Here is a 15,783-nt window from a genome sequence, read left to right on the forward strand (position 1 = left end):
AAGTTGGAAACAACTTTTCTGACTCCCTAAGGCAAAAGAAATCTTGTCCTCTGCTGAGCCTCCATGGCTGCATGAGCACATTTCTTTTACAACATTAATCCAAATGTATGCCGTTTCCCTCTCCGGGGCAGGGCTCACAACAGAGCTGTATTTTCATCCCAACTCTTAGCTCAGGGGCCAGGGAATGGTGGGTCTTTCCAAAGAATAAATAAATAATTGTTGGAATGGAGCTCCAGACCTTGATATCTATCTACCTTGTCTGGATTTCCTTCTAGCTGTCTCCCATGCCCCACAGTCTAACACGTTCAGAAGTAGACTCTGTATCCCCGAGCCCCGCCCCCCCCCCCCCCCCCCGACACACACGCACACCCCGAGCTAAATATCTGGTCAACCTACTCATCATCACTCTCTCCTTATCTCAGCAACAGGCCAGCATTAAATTGCCTCTGACATTTAATGAATTACCTCATCTTTATTTTCAACATCACCCCTCCGTATGTCAACCATCATCTCCTGTCTGTCACTGCTGAAACAGTTTTTTCATTACTCCATCTACACTCACATTTACCCATCCCACACTCCAATCTGATCTACTAACTGAAACCATTGTAAATGAGAGAGATCTGATCATGTCACTGTCCTAATTATCACCCTTCATTCTAAATCTTGAGAATGAAGTTCAGGTTTTTCAGTATTCTTTCTTTCTTCCTTCCTTTCTTTCTTTCTGGCACACAAAGCCCTTCTCAGCCTAACCCCTGACAACTTCTCCAGGGACTCTCTGCCTGTCTGGCCACATCAGCTTTCTCATAGTCGCACCTTCCATTCAGGGTTCCCATGGAGCTTACTCTGCTCAGCATGTGAATGATGAGCAGGACTGGCTCCATCAGAGAGGACATCTTTTTTGCCTCGGCTTCACTGACACTTCCTCCCAAAGCACCGTGAGATTTCCTTCTTAACATTTACCAAATCTTCAGTTTTGTTTGAATGTGTGTTTGGCTGACGTCTGTCTATTAGGCTCTAAGCTTGTTAAAGGCTGGAACCATACCTATCTGATTCTTCCTTCTCTCCATCCCAGTTCCCAGTCTGGCTCACTGTAAGGGCCAAATCTAACATTTGATCGAGGAAAGAATTTTATCAGTGGTGTTGGCTGTTCTACAGAGCACCAGTTTCAAAAAAAAAAAAAAAATCCCCAGGGCCCTGGCAGGGGTCAGAAGGAGTCAGAGCAGGTGAACTCAGGACTCTATTACCCACTTTGACCAGAGAAAATGTGAGTGGGTCTGATTTAGATGTTGGGTCTCCACAGAGGAATCTATTGTGAAAATTAGCATTCTAATGGTAAGGTGTATCTATCTATTTATCTATTTATGTATCTATGTATGTATCTATCTATCTATGTATCTATCTATTTTAAAAGACAGAACATGGAGGAAAGGGGCTGATAACACAGAGCAAGCATGAGAAAATTTGAAAGATGATAGACTGGCTGCATCTTGATTGTGGCCGTAGTTACACAACTGTGTGCATCTGTCAAAACTCATAGAATGTGCTGAATTTTACAGTGTGTGATTTTTTAAAGCAAATAAAAGGAAAGATTTGATTACATTTAGACGTTATTTCCAGACTCATAAGACAGAAGGAATTTCATATTATGACCCAAAAAAATGTATGTTACACACGTACACAGAACTTAAGACCCTGGAATTGGATTTTCTGTCCATTTCCAAATATGAGGCTCACTTGAATACAAGGCATGCAGGCATTTTTTCCCAATGAGGAGATCAAAAAATTGTTTCAGGCTTACTTCAATAAGTCAACTCTTAGAGCAAATTACATTGCCAAATGATTACAACATTTAGTTTGTTAAATTAGTTACAAGCAAATATTTAAAATCACATGTTATATACAATAACATTGATTTAGAGATATTGCTTTCTAAAAAAAAAGAGATATTGCTTTCTTCACTTACACATTTTATGAAACCGCTTTCTTGGAGCTCTTCACATACACTGCTGACAACAGAACGTCTGCTGTCAACAAAGCCAGTTTTTGAGCCACGTAACTCTAAACATGGTTCTTCAAAACACATCATCTCTACTCCCATAATATTGTTTAAAAAATAGCATTTTGTAAATATACATGATGTTGTCAGTGATTTGATTTTTGTTAGCCTTGTAGTTAAATTTCTGATTTCCTTAAAGCAAGGCTTCTCAGCTGTGGCACGACTGACATTCGGGCTGGATAATTCTTAATTGTGGGGGCCTGTCCTGCTCATGGCAGGGTGTTTAGCAGCATCCTTGGCCCCTATCCCTAGGGGGCAACAGCACACACAGCTCCCATCAGTCATGACAGTCAAAAGCAGCTCCAGAAGTCTGCTCAAAATTATGTGGCAGCCTGGATGGGGGGTGGAGTTTGGGTGAGAATGGACACTGTACATGTATGGCTGAATCCTTTCACTATTCACCTGAAACTGGTCACAGCATCGTTAATTGTCTATACCCCAATACAAAATAAAAAGTTTTTTTAAAAAAAAAAAGTCTCCAAAAACTTCCAAATATTTCCTGGGAGGCAAAATCACCCCCAGATAAGAACCACTGCCAGAGTAACCTCTTCCTGTAGTGCTGTATTACATTATTTTTTTTTTTGAATTTTTTTTCATTTATTTTTATTAGTTGGAGGCTAATTACTTTACAATATTGTAGTGGGTTTTGTCATACATTGACATGAATCAGCCATGGATTTACAAGTATTCCCCATCCCGATCACCCCTCCCACCTCCCTCTCTACCCAATCCCTCTGGGTCTTCCCAGTGCACCAGGCCCGAGCACTTGTCTCATGCATCAACCTGGGCTGGTGATCTGGTTCACTATAGATAATATACATGTTTCGATGCTGTTCTCACGAAACATCCCACCCTCGCCTTCTCCCACAGAGTCCAAAAGTCTGTTCTGTACATCTGTGTCTCTTTTTCTGTTTTAAAAATATGGAACGCTTCACGAATTGCGTGTCATCCTTGCGCAGGGGCCGTGCTAAAATTGTTCCAATTTTAGTATATGTGCTGCCGAAGTGAGCACTACATTATTTTAAAATTATTTTTTATAACAACCTCAGTGTTTTGAATTGCAAGGTCAAATACCCAGAAACCATTACTAAATTTTTCAGAAATTCCTTTCCTTCCTCTTTTACCGATTCTATTATTTAAATCATAAATCTTTGATGCTATTCAAAGTAGCATCAACTAAAGTATTTAAATTATCTCCAAGCTTATTTGCCTTCAAATATAAAATAATTTTTGCTTCTTTGAGGATTATACTGGGGAAAACCTCATCTGAGATGCAGGCACATAGGATAACCCAGCCTAATCTCATCTACAATATTCTCACAAGTGATCATCCAGTCTTTGCTGGAATACTTTAAGTGAAAGAAGTCTCAGTACATTACCAATTCTAATGGAACAGTTCCTCCTTATAGTGAGCTCAGATCTCCCTGCTCTGAACTCCTGGACATCATCAGACCAAATTCTGGACCAAGGCTGCCCCTTTGCAATATGGCATCATTTCCGATACATCAAGACAACAAATGCAGTCTCACTTTGTCATTTCAGGGTATAGAGTACCAGGCTCTTTTGGCTCATGAGATATGTTTTCTCAGTATGATATTATCCTAGGCTTTGTCAATGGCTTAGAATGAGCCTGGTGTGAGTCTGATCAAGACAGAGAGAAGGGGGCTTTGGTCATCTATGCTCTGGACACTTTACAGGCCAGAACTGTCAGCTTTCAGATAAAAGGGTCATGCCATTTTATAATGTTTAGCTTAGGAACTATAAAAAGTCACATAAACTGCACACAAATAACTATTTCATCTTCCATTAAAGTAAACCAAAGAACAACAGTAAATGCTCTTTTGAACCCAATTTTTCCCAATAAAGAGAGATGTTTTAGTAAAATTAAAGGGTCACAGGAGAAAATGACCAGGTACTGTCTAGAGAGCCCCATCCTTCTATAAACAGAAGGAGAAAGAAAAAGAGAGCAAGAGACTAAAAAACACAAAAATAACAGTCTCTTGTTAATATTTTTTGTATAGTCTTATTTAGGCTTTATTGAGTGGTTCACTGTGACCCTCAGATTCTTTACTTGTGTGACTGCACAAAACCAATCCTGTTCCATTGGTTTCAGAAGAAAAATTGCACTGCTGTGAGAATCAATAATCCTCTGTATCCTTTAACTACGGAGCTTGAAAAATAAATAAATAAAGCTTGATTTCTGCTAAACCTTAGAGGAATAACTATCCGGACCTGTTTCTCCTAATGCTTTATCCCAGACAGTGCAGAGTTATATGATTGAGATTCAAAGCCACCCACTAAGAGGACCAGTAACACAGAAGAGTAGGTACAGAAAAAGTATATCTTATAATGATGTGCCACTAAACTGAAAGAAGTCTGATGACTCAACTTTTCTCTCTGGGCTTCCAGTTCTCATTCCTCCAAGAGTCAAGACACCCAATAAATGCAGACTGACTCACAGCCCTTGATAAGGATGCTTCAAAAACATCATTGATAGCCTTAGCCATGTGCATGCATGTTCAGTTGCTTCACTCACGTCCGACTCTGTATGACCCCATGGACTGCAGTCTGCCAGGCTCCTCTGTCCTTGGGATTCTCCAAGTAAGAATACTGGAGTGGGTGGCCGTGCCCTTCTTCGAGGGATCTTCCCAACCCAGAGATCGAAACGGCATCTCCTATGTCTCCTGCATTGACAGACGTGTTCTTTACCACTAGCGCCACCTAGGAAGCCAGTCTTAGCCACACCAAGATGTAAGCTGAAAGGGTTTTTGAGGACCTCTCCTTCCAACCCCTGGTATCTTTTCGGGAAAGTAGCCAATGCCCTCCAGTTACTTCCCCTGTGGGATGTGATGAAAATGGGCCTTTGGAAACAACCCCTGACTTTGGATTACTGCCAACCCCTTTTCCTCTTGAAGACTTACCTGGTACATGGTTCAGTTCCCCACAAGCCCAGCTAAACACTTGGATGGAAGTCATGTTAATACTGGTCAACAGCAGATGTTTCTTGGTTAACAGGTAGCTCCATTTTAGATGGGTGCTTTAACTCAAAGGAATGACGAATAGGGGCAGTTCAAATCAGAAGGCAGTCCCAGGAAGCAGACGATCTGGACCATGCCTTCTGCTTTTCTCTGAGTAGGTGACCCTCTGCTCTTCACTGGGAAGCTGAGGGTGAGGACTGTTTGTTTGCTTTGGGTTGTGGATTTCTTTTAACAACCCATGAGCCCTTTAGTTTAGGATCTTATTACCTCAGTTATTTCTTCAAGTGTTCAAATTATCGACCACTTCATCTGAACCAGTAGATAAGCCTAATTCTCACATGTGCAGCAGCAGGAAAAGGGCAGAGGCTAAGAACCACTTAATCTGACCATCGGAGTTTTAATTTCCTCCACTGGGGAGCAGAGGAGGCGATGAAGCTATGAGCAAGACACATGCAGCCTGTAAACAGCCATCCTTCCTGCTCCTGAGCAGAGATCCAATACCAATTTAGTCTTATCTGTCGAGAAAATCATTATTTGAAGACCTGAAAAGGTTAAGAGAGTTCCAGTTTTCACTCCTTGTACTTTCATCTGCAGCACAAAGAGAGGAGGGAATCTGACAAGCCTGGAGCTAATTTGCTTTCCTCAAGCACCCAAAGGGAAAAAAATATTCAGATCGTCTTTACCAGGGTCAAACAGAAGTCAGAATTCATGGCAGATTCTGTCCCTCTCTGTTCCAGGAAACCAGCAGCCTTCAAGATAAAATAAATGTGATAAGTCCTGGGTGGAGAATAATATAATATGTGAAGAAGCCAGCTGGGCTTGTTCCTTAATTATTCTAAGAACAATTCTTAAAGCACCTACTGTGTGCCAAGCGTTACAAGTCATGGCCCTCAAGGAGCTCACAGCCTAAGGAGATTCGATAAGTAATCAAAGCTGAGTTTTAAAGTAGGCATAATGAGGCCAATAAAACTGTAGTGGGGATGCAGAGGGTGTGCAAAGGGGGTTGTATGGGTAAACGCGCTGAATTCTGAAGCAGCAGGGCATTCAGCTGGTGCAGAAGGAAGAGCAGCCTGCAGTTGGGAGATCCAAGGAGAAAACATACTATGTAAACTGTGACTAAAGACCTCCAACATTGGCAGGGCATTCAGAAGTGGCCTCTGACCACCTAAAGCTCAGGGTCCAATTTAAAAGGCTAACACATTTGTAACAATTAGAATTAGTTAAGGGATCCTTGTATGATGCAGACCCTAACTCCTATAGTAGTAGAGCTCAAGGCAGGCCAGAAAAACCAGAGAAGAAAATCAGGAGTAAGAACCCTATTCCTTGAAGATTAAACATGGAAAAAAAAGGGAAAGGGCATGCAAGAGAGAGGAGCCAGGATGAAACAAGACACATTGGTGGAAATAACAAAGACAGTTGACAAAGACCTGTCTCATGTTCACACTGCTCTATTTTAAATAGATAACAAACAAAGACCTACTGTATAGCCCACAGAACTCTTAAACATTATGTGACAGCCTGGATAAGAAATGAGCCTGGGGGAGAATGGATAATGTGTATGTATAGTTGAGTTCCTTCGCTGTTCACTTGAAATTCTCCCAACATTGTTAACTGGCTATACCCCAATACAAAATAAAAAGTTTAAAAAAAGAAAGAAAGAAAGAAAAGAAAAAGCAAAGACCCATCAGGATGCAGACAATGGCTTGTGTTAGGAAATATCAGGCTTTCATATTATGGGGCATAAAATTAATAACCACAAGCAAAATTAGAGTGCTGCATATCCAACTGGATGGCAGAGAGTTGTGAAATCTGTTTCTACTACTTTTTCTGTCTGACCCAGAGATATTCCATCTTCCCTCCTCTGTTCTCCCAGGTAAACATGCACTTTGGTGATGGAGAATATCCTCCATGCCTTATCTCAGAAAGAGGCCCCCTTTCAGTTGCTGGTGATGACCTTTAAGATAAAAGGTACAGATGGGAGGGAAAATGAAGCCCTCTACCCCAGGTGGCTCTGTGGTAAAGAATTGGCCTACCGATGCCGGAGATGCAGGCATGGTGGTTCAATCCCTGCGTTGGGAATATCCACTGGAGAAGGAAATGGCAACCTGCTCCAGTATCCTTGCCTGGAAAAGCCCATGGACAGAAGAGACTGTTGGGCTACAGTCCATGGGTTTGACACGACTAAGCACAACCACTTATGACCCCTGGCTGCTGCTGCTGCTGCTAAGTTGCCTCAGTCGTGTCCAACTCTGTTGGACCCCATAAACGGCAGCCCACCAGGCTCCCCCGTCCCTGGCATTCTCCAGGCAAGAACACTGGAGTGGGTTGCCATTTCCTTCTCCAATGCAGGAAAGTGAAAAGTGAAAGTGAAGTTGCTCAGTCGTGTCCGACTCTTAGCGACCCCATGGGCTGCAGCCCACCAGGCTCCTCCGTCCATGGGATTTTTCCAGGCAAGAGTACTGGGGTGGGGTGCCATTGCCTTCTCTATATGACCCCTTACTGCCTTCTATTTTAAGACAAAGAAGGAGAGGCCCAAACAGAAACACTAACTAGAGCTTACTCCATCCTTGATAGACAGAGGTACTGATTAAGGCCCCAAAAGGGCGTGTGGGCACAACAGATTGAAAAGGAGGAGAACTGGAGGGTTTAGGTCTAAATTTTAGGGGGAAACATAATCTGACAGCAAGAGGAGACAGAGATGGGGTGGTGATAATAAAACGAGAACCCACCATCACATGTGAAATAGACAGATAGCTGGGGGGAAGTTGCTATATAACACGGGGATCCCAGCCTGGTGCTCTGTGATGACCTAGAGGAGTGCAATGGGAGGAGGGGAGGGAGGGGATATATGTATAATTATGGCTGATTCGCATTGTTGTACAACAGAAAACAATACAACATTGTAAAGCGATTTTCTTCGAGTTAAAAAAATAAATCTTTAATAATTTATTTAATAAATTTAAAAAATAAAACTAAATTTAAGAAAAGATGAGAGCTAGAAAAATGATGTGGACTGGGTTAATCTTTTATTTTTTTCTGTTTCTTACGATGCTTTAGCATCTTAAACGGAATACGTCGCTGGACAGGAAGAGACTGCCCCCATCAGGACGAGCCAATTCCTAGAGATGACTAAGGTTTCTGACAGGAACATGTCTTTCAGGTGCGATCTACCCAGTCCAGAGCCCACACTCTCAGCCACCTCTTCTACCTGCTTGGTGCACCCTAGGGCTGATCACCCAGGGCTGCGTACAGGCAGTGGGGACAGCCCCTACGCCCCAAGGCCAGCCAGAATGATTCTTGCCTATCCTAAAATCCTCCCCCATCCTGCCTTTCCTTTCCCCAGGAGCTAGGCCTTGCCCTCCCTCCTGCTCCTGCTCCTTCCTCCGGACCAAACCTGGGCTGCCCTACGTGGGCCCGCATGGCACACGTGCCACCTTTTCTCAGGAAACACGAATAATGAAAATTGTCCTTCCAACAGCATTGGCTTTTCCGGGTCTCCACTCAGTCACCTTTACAAATTAAGACTGGAGCACAGATCCTGGGGTCAGGTAACATTTTATCTTGAAATAGAAATTTACTTCCAGATAGCCTCTCTGGTACAAGATTACAGAAGTGTCTTTGATCTGCATAGTCCAGCCAAAATGACAGGGCAGGCTAGCTATTTTCTGAGATCAACAATGTATTCATAACCAGTACACTGATTTTTTAAACGAAACATTAATAAGACATCTAAAAATGGAATGGAAATGAGCAGCATGCTCACATCATACATATGTCTATATACGGGCACACTCAATTGATTCAGTCGTGTCTGCCTCTTTTGGACCCTGTGGACTGTAGCCTGCCAGGCTCCTCTGTCCATCTGGTTCTCCAGGCAAGAATACTGGAGCGGGGTGCCATGCACTCTTCCTGGAGATCGTCCTGACCCAGGGATCGAACCTGTGTCTCCTACATTGCAGGCGGATTCTTTACCACTGAGCCACAGGGGAAGCCCACATATATATACATATTTATACATACATATGTATATATCATGTTCATACACACATGCCACATGCATGCACACACACATACACACACACACATATGTATAGTCGCAGTTACATTTTTCATTACTTAAAGCAAGTTCAAAAGATCCAAAAGGGTAGCAGGCAGGCAGAAAAGTAATTTTACACCATTTGTTAACACGATAAAAAAAACTTTTGTGGGAAAACTTCGGTTTCAAAAAAATCAAATGTAATAAAGGGTAGAGGCAGGAAAAACATCCACTGTCAGAAATATAAAGAGACATAAGCACAATTAACATAATTCTGAAAACAAGTACATACTTTCAAACAGTTGTGAAACGGGTAGGATTACCAGCACACATGGAAGCTGATGCCTTAGAAAGGATGGAGGACTCAATTTCCTTTGATGGAAGACTAAAGACAGAGATGAAGTGGCATTGTTTTTCCTTCCTTCCTTAGAAAAAGACACCCTGATATTTTAGCTGGACAACCTAGAGAAGATCGCATTCTTCAGACTCAGTAAAACCAGGGGACTAGCTCTTAAGTGAACCGTAAGGTAATGCATTGCATGAGACTTCCAGGTGTGTTCCTGAAGAGAAGGCTATGCCTGTTTTCTTCCTTTCCCTCATTCTCTTTCCTGAACTGTGAACATGATCATTGGATCTCAAGCAGCCACTGTGGACCATGGGGATGGAAACCACACCTAAGGTATAAGAGAGCATTAAGCTAGGATGTATCTGGATTCCTGTGGCTGATGAATGCAGGGCCCTGATCTCCCACTTCCTAACTATAAGAGAAAACAGATATTACACTTTTGGGGCCATTGCCATTTTAGAGGGTGTTTCCTAACAAACATGAGAGGAAGGAAGTTAATTATTTGAGAGGGCTCACCTTGAAATGCTTGTCTTCTCAGCAAAGTAGAAGGTAAGATTATAAAGCTGAGAGTAAAAACTGACTAACAGATGACCACAGAGTAGGATAAAGGGGGATATAACCTAGAACATACAGAACTGAACCTCTAAAAGGAGTCTCCTGCTGAATCAAAGCCCCAGCTAAGAAAGGCGGGTATCAGTACTTAGTCATATCCCAGTTTCCCACCATAATACTCTGCTGTTGTTGTTTTGTCCCTAAGTTGTATCCGACTCTTTGTGACCCCATGAACTGCAGCATGCCAGGCTCCTCTGTCCTTCACTGTCTCCCAGGCTTTGCTCAAGTTCATGTCTATTGAGTCAGTGATGCTATCTAAGCCATCTAATCCTCTGATTCTCCCTTCTCCTTTTGCCTTCAGTCTTTCCCAGCATCAGGGTCTTTTCCAATGAGCTGGCTCCTCACTTCAGGTGAGCAAAGTATAGGAGATTCAGCTTCAGCAACAGTTCTTTCAATGAATATTCAGGGTTGACTTCCTTTAGGATTAACTGATGTGATCTCCTTGCAGTCTGATGGACTCTCAGGAGTCTTCACCTGTAACAATACTGGAAACAGAATACGGGCCTTGGGGAGCTGTGTGTGGTTAGGGATGTTCAGAGCAGGCACGATGAAATAGGGAATCAGAAACTCTTGGGTGCCTATAAAAGCATAGACAAAAGGCTAAGAAAATGCAAAGAAAAATAGGCAGGGGGGAACAGGGAAAAGTTAAGGTTCAGAGTCATGATGAGAGTAAAATCTAATTTAGAAGAAAGAGGAAAATTGGGTACCAGTAGAATTTGGCAGAATTTGTGGACACAGTTTTTAAAGATTTTTATGCTTTTAAAGCACCGTACCCACATCTACCTATACTGTGAGCTTTAATATTTTACTTCTTGCTAATCCTTCCTGCCATGGATCATGCTATAAATGCACCTTCCACACTGAGAGGCAAGAGGCAGAATTCCACTGTAGCAGGTGACCTAGAGTCACCAGCTAAGACTCCACAAAGAGACAGGAAATCCAAGAGATGCAAGAAAGGGAAAAAAAAAAAGTCAATTGCACAGCCATGTTCTCTTACTGCTTAAAACAAATTATAATGAAAGGTGTATTTCATTTCTGCCCCTCCTCTTTTTCAAAAAAAAGAAAATGATAAGTTTTATAGTAAAAACTTATATAGTAAGTACTTTATATAGTAAACACTTTATATAGTAAAAAGCTATAGTAAAACCAAACATGTTGAAACAATTCTGCTAAGAATTTCAGACGACTTTTGAGTTGGAGCCAGCATAGCACAATGAACTCTAAAGGTCCAAGGTGATTTTTGTTTGTTTGTGTGATTGTTTGTTATGGAAGGGGTAAGGGAACAAAAGAGTTGTATGCCAGAAGAAAAACACAACATTTTGAAAATAAAATGTCAGAGCTGTGAGTGGAATGAAGAGATTTAGATTTATTGATAAAGACCAAAGTTTAAAACATTTCCAAACAGGAACATATTTGGTATTTGTTTTTAAATCTCACATTATTTGCAGTTACAGCTGAAATGTTGATAACGTTCCCAAGCACGAAGAAATTGATTCTCACACATTTACTTACAGATTCTCGTAGTTTATGAGTTTCTGGTAAATACAATGTCTGTCTTTTCTCCAACTTTTACAATTTCATTTGCCAGTCTAAGAGAAAGATAATCACAGGCCTCATTCTTTCCTTGTGACAGATGTATAAAACAGAAGCCACACAAACATAATGATGCAATCTATACATACATTCCAGAGTCTGTGTCCCTGCCATATGTTCATGTAGCGCCTGGTGTCGTACATAAATAGTTTGATCACAGTTACTTGGAATCCCAATTTTCTTGCAGTATTATCACAACATGAGTGACCTTGAAAAGTCATTCCCTCCCCATTCTTCTGCCTGTGTGCTAAGTCGCTTCAGTCGGGTTTGATTCTGTGCGACACTTTGGACTGTAGCCCGCCAGGTCCTCTGTACATGGGAGTCTCCAGGCGAGCATACTGGAACGGGTTGCCATGGCTTCCTCTGGGGAATCTTTCCGACCCAGAGATCGCACCCAAGTGTCTCATGTCTCCCGCACTGGCAGGCAAGGTCTTTACTACTAGCGCCATCTGGGAAGCCCCATCCTCCTATGTCCCCACATAAGACTTTATTAAAATCCTCAAAAGAAAGAAAGCCTCCAACCTCTTCTAGTGAACCACTTATAAACAATTTACACAGCACGATTATTTTTTTCTCAGAGTTTTATACTCTTATTCCTTTGTTCTTTTCTTGTCCAACCTCATTCCTAATTATTGCACTTTATTAAATTTTTATTTTGTATTGGAGTATAGTTGACTAACAGTGTTGTGTTAGTTTCAGGTGTATGGCAAATGACAAATGTCTCTGTTATACATGTCTATGTATCCATTCCCTTTCAAATTCTTTTCCCATTCAGATGATTACAGAATATTGAGCAAAGTTCCCTGTACCATATAGTAGGTCCTCGTTGGTTATCTGTTTTAAACATGGCAGTGTGTACATGTCGATCTCAAACTTCCAAACTCACTTTTTGAACCTTGGAAACTGTTACCAAGAATGCTGGCATTTAACCTTTCAGCTTCAGTAAATGATTTTGTAATGTAGATAGACATACCCTAATTTGTCTTTGTGGGCCATTTAGACGTCTGCACATCAGATTGTATTAAAGTAGAGCCCACTTAGAGTTTGATACAATCAGTTCTCGTGCTGAAAGTGCCCCAGAGCTGGTGCACGATTCTCTGGAACCAGACTCAGAAGTCACAAGTGCCAACAGCATCTGTCATCCCAACTGCCTCCCTGATGATGGAAAGGTCATCTTACACCCCCATGGCCCCTGTCTGTAATTGTCATACAGAAATGAGGGAGGCCAGCTTTTGATTTCTTACTGACAGATGTCAAGCAATGTGTTTAAAATAGGTCAAAACTAAACAATGTCCCCAAATTAACTTTCTGTGTCTAGCCTTCCTCCCTCCTCCCCCCACCCCTTCACTATGCTTTCAACAGCCAGCATCAGCCCATCTTCTTTGGGAATGTCCTTGGCCGATGAGGAGGCCAGTTCCTGGGGTTTGCATCCCACCTGTTACAGGGTGACCACTAATCAAAGGTGTTCAGCTAAGGAGCAGGGAAGCCTAACTAACTCCTTGCGCCGGGCAAGACGACACTAAGATGTTACTTTCCCTTCCCTTGGAATCTCGCTGAAGACTCAGCTGGAGGCTATGTGCTGCCTTGGTCTCCTCCTCCTCCCTGGTCCCCCTGGGGACCTCTTCTTGAGTTAAGCACTTATAGCAAGGAGATCAAACCAGGCAATCCTAAAGGAAATCAACCCTGAATACTGGGAAGGACTGATGCTAAAGCTGAAGCTCCAATACTTTGGCCACCTGATGAGAAAAGCTAACTCATTGGACAAGACCCTGATGCTGGGGAAGATTGAGAGCATGAGGAGAAGGGGGCGACAGAGGATGAGATGGTTGGATGGCATCACCAACTCAGTGGACATGAATTTGAGCAAATGCTTGGAGATAGTGGAGGACAGGGAAGCCTGGTATGCTGCAGTCCATGCTGTCATTAAAAGTCAGACACAACTGAGCAACTGAAAAACAACAACAATAAAGGAATTCTCATTTCTGTGTCTGTTCCTAGGGAACCTGACCTAAGACCTAGCCAAATCCAGAAAAGTAATCGCACTAACAAAGCTCTCAAAAGGGACTATATTAGGTAGGCACCACCAAGAATTTCCAAATTTTGAAATCTAAAAGGAGATGGTAGGAGAAATAAGTTAATATTTGTCGAATTACCAGGGATCTTCTGAAAACCTCTTATGCTTTGACCATCACTGCCAGTGATGCCAATATGGTTGAAATAAGAGAGAAAAACTCATTTGATATTTGCACCAGACAGGATGGGTAAGGTTACACTATAATTACAAGCAAGCCCCCATGTCAGTGACTGACAGCAACAACAACAAAAAGGTGTATTTCTCCCTCGGACTACATGTGACCAACACGAATTGTCAAGAAGCTCTGTTGTTGAGGTCACGCGTGGACCCAGGATGAGAACAGTTCCATCTCAGCCTTTGTGTCCACAGTCACCACTGCAGGGGAAAGAGTACATTGTGAAACACACCCTGGCCCTCAAAGCTTCTTCCTGTAAAGTGACACATATCATTTATCTCCTTGGTGGGCTAAAGCAAGTCACTTGTCCCTGACTAACAGGAAGTAATAGGGAAGTGAATTCTACTGTGGCCTGGAAGGATAAGAAACAAAATATTTATGAACAACTCCCATGATTGGTCATGAGATCAGTCCCCTAAGTATCAACCAACAGCACAGTGGAAAACAAGGTTTTGACTGCTTCTAAAGAGCAAAAGAGCAAGCCAGGGACTTCCCTGGTGTTCCAGAGGCTAAGACTCCATGCTTCCAATGCAAGGGGTCTGGGTTCAATCCCTGGTCAGGGAACTAGATTTCACATGCCACAACTAAAGATCTCACATGCCCCATAGAAGACTGAAGACTCTGTCTGCTGCAACTAAGATTTGGCGCAGCCAAGTAAATAAACATTAAAGAGCAAGCCAGGCACATGATGACTTTGAGCTACCAGAGTTCCTATGAGATTTATTCATTCAACAAAAATCTGTTAATATCGTCTCTAAAGAAGGGACCATGCTTAGGCCTGAAGGCAGAAGACCATCATGGCACTGGCCACATGGTCTGGAATTAGGAGGTATGTGTCAAACCCCAGATCCGTCACTTACTAGCCGACTCAGTTTCATTATGTGAAAAATGGAGACAATAATAGAACGTATCTTATAGAACTGATGAGGCAACTAGAAACGATAATGCATGCAAATACCAATCAATGTGAGCTATTATCTTCACTGTTGTGAAAATAAATGAGACAGGGTACCCACCCTGGAGAAGCTCACGTTTAATTACAGGCTGTGGCTTTTCCACTCATTTCAGCTCTGTTTGAAAGGTATTTAGTGATGACCTACTAGGTGTGGGGCACTGGACTGGACACTGTGGCAAAAGAATGAATCTGGAGCAGCATCTACACTTGAAAAGTGGAGAGTTTGGTGGGTAAAACAGGAACAGATGATTTCAGTATTCTCTGAGTGACAAGGTGGAAGCTACAGGAATGCAAAAGAAGAGCATTTAGCTAAATTAAGGGTAAACAGGTAGCTTTTTGAAGGAGACCTCCATTTTAAATGTGCAAAATCGGTTGTCCTTTAACTCAAGGTTAGCAAAGAAAGCTATCAAGCCCTACACCCACCCACCAGCATGCCTCCCTGCCCAGTCGGTATTTGGCAGGTGTAGCTGACGGCAGAAGCGACTTCCGGCCCTTGCTCTCATCCTCTGTGCAGATTCCCAGATGCGCTCTTCCATGGGACTGCCAGTCAAAACCCGAGAAGGATATGCAAAGGGCAAACATCTGCCCTAATGAAATACTAGAATCTCCTCCTAAAGTGAATTGTGAAAAACAGATGAAATGTCTGAAAACAGCCACAGCCCTCATGTCACAGGAGTTCTGTGAGCAATTCCACACACATCCATGACATTACTTTAGCCATGCTGAGAGAGAGGTTTTTTTTTTTTTTTTTTTTTCCATGATTCATCTGCTCTCAGGAACCCAAAACCTCTGACTGCATTAAAATGAATATTGGCATCTTTCAGTTGCATCAATTTCTTATCTCTTAACCCAGAAAGACTAACTTGAGCTTTCCTGATGACTATAGTCAGATACAATGAGAATGAGACCAACAGACCAGACACCTCTGAGAGAAATAGGCATACTGTTCCATATT

At 42.3% G+C, this 15,783-nt stretch overlaps 1 pseudogene; it reads right to left on the bottom strand.

Moving 5' to 3' along the window:
* Positions 1-2,974: 2,974 nt before the first annotated feature.
* Positions 2,975-3,071, bottom strand: LOC133051339 (U6 spliceosomal RNA; annotated as a pseudogene).
* Between the last annotated feature and the right edge of the window lie 12,712 nt (positions 3,072-15,783).

The sequence above is a fragment of the Dama dama genome, chromosome 33 (assembly GCF_033118175.1).
Source record: "Dama dama isolate Ldn47 chromosome 33, ASM3311817v1, whole genome shotgun sequence".
NCBI classification, from domain to species: Eukaryota; Metazoa; Chordata; class Mammalia; order Artiodactyla; family Cervidae; genus Dama; species Dama dama.